Below are 3,851 nucleotides of genomic sequence, written 5' to 3' on the forward strand. Positions count from 1 at the left end.
GAAAGGTTCCATGAGATGGCGGGACGGTACCCAGGACCTCTCCTCCAGTCCATAACCCTCCCAGTCTACCAAGTATTGGACCCCCCGGCCACATCTCTGGGACCATAGGAGACGCCAGACTCTGTAGACCGGACCCCCATCATTGAAGTGTGCAGGTGGTGGAGACACAGGCGAAGGACCCAGGGGACTGGACCGAACAGGCTTGACCCGGGATACATGAAAAGTGAGATGTACCCGAAGAGAGGGGGACAAACAGAGGCGGACCGCTACTGGGTTGATTACCTTGGAGAGGGGGGAAAGGCCCCACGAGCCTAGGGGATAATTTGCGACATTCGGTTCTAAGTCACGGGGTAAGTCACGGGCTGACAACCAGACCTTCTGGCCTGGCTGGTAGGCAGGTGCCCGGGACCGATGTAAGTTGGCCCATTTTTTGTACGCCTGGACTGAACGGAGCAAGACTAGGTGGGCCCTTCTCCAGGCTCGGTGACAGCGACGGACTGAGGCGGATGTAGATGGCACCCAGATCTCCGGGTACAAACTGGGAAACAAGGGGGGAGAGAAACTATACACACACTCAAAAGGGGACATACCAGTAGCAGCTGAGAGCAGGGAGTTGTGGGAGTATTCCACCCAGGTCACATTATCAGCCCCCAGTGATGGGTCCTGGTGACACAAGAAATGCAGGCCAGTTTCGAGTTGTTGATTGAGCCGTTTAGTCTGCCTGCTTCTGGCCTCTGGCATGTAGGATGAGGAGTTGGGCCGTGACCTTTGCTGAGGGTAACTTGCGGACAGCGAAGGCTTGGTTAGTTGCAGTGTCCCAGGTGAAGCGCTTGGTGTTGGAAGTAAGCCTGTGGAGTGGGGCAGCAATGGTGCTATAGTTCCTGATAAACTTTTTATAAAAGTTAGCAAACCCCAGAAACCGCTGGGTTTGCTGACGGGAGGTAGGCATAGGCCAGTCTGCAACTGCTCGTATCTTGGCAGGGTCCATACAGATGTGGTCTGTAGAAATCACAAACCCCCAAAAAGACACCGTGAATACATGAAACATACATTTTTCTGCTTTCACATATAAATTATTCTGTAACAACCATTGTAACACTACCCTGACGTGCTCTACGTGTTGAGTTTTAGAGGGTGAAAAGACAAGGATATCATCTAGGTATACGAACACAAAAACGTTCAACATATCCCCCAGAACGCCATTAATCAGGTTTTGAAAAACTGCTGCTGCGTTGGTTAACCCAAACGGCATAACCAGGTATTCATAGTGTCCAGCTGGTGTGTTAAATGCGGTTTTCCACTCATCTCTCTTTCTTATGCGTACCAGATGGTAGGCAATTCTCAAGTCTAATTTTGTGAAAATCGTGGCATTATAGAGCAATTCAAAAGCAGAGGACATGAGTGGTAGCGGGTATCTGTTCCTGACAGTGATCTTGTTGAGCCCGCGATACTCTGTGCATGGTCAAGACCCCCGTCTTTCTTACCAACAATAAAGAACCCTGCCCCAGCTGGGGAGGAGAAGGGGCGAATCAACCCAGCCCTCTGGGCCTCTGTGATATAGTCAGTCATGGCCCGTTGTTCTGGGACACACAGAGAAAACAGGCAGCCTCTAGGGGGCATAGTGCCTGGCAATAAGTCTATAGCACAGTCATAGGGTCTGTGCAGAGGAAGGGAAGAGGCACGGGTCTTGTTGAACACTTGTTTCAAATCGTGATATTCAGGCGGAACCTTAGCCAAGTCCGGGATATCGTCAACTGGACCCCCCTGATCGGTGCGTTGTAGGACTGTGGAGCGCAGACAAGCCGTAGCACACTGTGCGGCCCATTCTACCACTCGGCCTGCTTCCCATTCCAGTCTGGCCCTATGTTTCACTAACCAGGGATAATTGTTAGGGTGATTTTTATTTTTACACACATATGAATAGGATTAGTTAAAGTTTTTTTTATTTTATAGCACACATAAGTTTACATACTTTTATATCACAGTTATGTTTATGTAGTTACATATCACCCTATGTGTTCACTGAATTACTGGTCAATATTTACTGTGTTAGTCACTGGAGCACTGTTTAACATCAAAGGGACTTGTTCACTAAATCACTGAATCTCATTAAATTTACAACTTTGGCAAAGAGAGTCCACAGTTACTTTATTATCACCACGTGGCTGATGAAGCCAGGGGAATTATGGTTCACTGGGACACCAAGGTTAGTAGATCCGGAGCCAGGAAGAGGAGAAAACTTCAAAGGCAGAACCATATGCAGACCATTTCTGCTGGCCCCAGAGGATATTGTCATCTGTCATAATTCTTTGCCTTGTGAACTAGTTTAGCTTTACACCAGGTACTGTATCAGTCTACTCACTGCTGTTAAGAAAAAGTCAGAATAAGCTGAAGAAAATCACATTTACACTTGCTGTAGTTGTCCTGTGACTGACCAAAGGTCATTCAATTCCTGGCATTCTTGAAATATATTTAGTATTTGGTTATTTATTATTTTGAAATCTCTCGCTCATAAGACTTTTTCTAACAAAATTAATTTCCTTGAATGGGCATAATCCCCAGACAGTAGCACGTTCATGTGAGCTTGCCTGACATCCACCGGTACCATTGTAAAAGCAGAATTTTTCAACTGCACTCGGTTTGGTGGATATATTTTACCTTCTGCTGCTGCACTGTGACCAGAGATATGGACAAAAATACACAGCCTGAGGTTACTGTATGTCCAGGAATGTTCCTGTACAGAGACTCATTTTACCTAACCAGGTCTAACCTGCAAGCAGCAGGAGTCCTTTTGAGCCTGGTTGGCTCGTGGGACACCTGAGGCAGCTGACGGGTACCGGCAGGCCAAGCAGACTGCAGCCCGGGTGGTTGTGGAGGCAAAAACCCGGGTCTGGGAAGAGTTCAGTAAGGCCATGGAGAGGGACTATCGGTCAGCCTCGAAGAAATTCTGGCAAACTGTCCGGCACCTCAGGAGGGGGAAGCAGTGCTCGTCTCTGCTTTTTGCAGATGACATTGGGGGAAGCAGTGCCCTGCCCACCTCCACTGTTTACAGTGCCTCAACTGGGGACATTGTTGGACGGTGGAAGGAATACTTCGAGGATCTCCTCAACCCCGGTGCCTTCCAATGAGGAAGCAGAGGCCAGGGGCCTGGAGTTGGACTCGTCCATCACCCAAGCTGAAGTCACCAAGGTAGTTAAGAAGCTTCTCGGTGGCAAGGCACCGGGGGTGGATGAGATCCGCCCCGAGTACCTTAAGTCTCTGGATGTTGTTGGGCTGTCTTGGTTGACATGCCTCTGCAATGTCACATGGCGGTTGGGGACAGTGCCTCTGGACTGGCAGACCGGGGTGGTGGTCCCTCTTTTCAAGAAGGGGGACCGGAGGGTGTGTTCCAACTATAGGGGGATCACACTCCTCAGCCTCCTCGGGAAAGTCTATGCCAAGGTACCGGAGAGGAGAATTCGACCGATAGTCAAACCTCAGATTCAGGAGGAACAATGCGATTTTCATCCTGGCAGTGGAACACTGGACCAGCTTTATACTCTCTTCAGGGTGGTGGAGGGTTCATGGGAGTACGGGGTCCGGGGCCCTTTGCTAAGGGCTGTCCGGTCCCTGTATGACCAGAGCAGGAGCTTGGTTCGCATTGCCGGCAGTAAGTCAGACTTCTTTCTGGTGCATGTTGGACTCCGGCAGGGCTGCCCTTTGTCACAGGTTCTGTTGATTATTTTTATGGACAGAATTTCTAGGAGCAGCCAGGGGCCGGAGGGAGTCCTGTTTGGGGACCACAGGATCTTGTCTCTGCTTTTTGCAGACGACGTTGTCCTGTTGGCCCCATCAAACCAGGACCTCCAGCA

The sequence above is a fragment of the Monopterus albus genome, unplaced genomic scaffold (assembly GCF_001952655.1).
Source record: "Monopterus albus unplaced genomic scaffold, M_albus_1.0 scaffold203.1, whole genome shotgun sequence".
In the NCBI taxonomy this organism is placed as follows: Eukaryota; Metazoa; Chordata; class Actinopteri; order Synbranchiformes; family Synbranchidae; genus Monopterus; species Monopterus albus.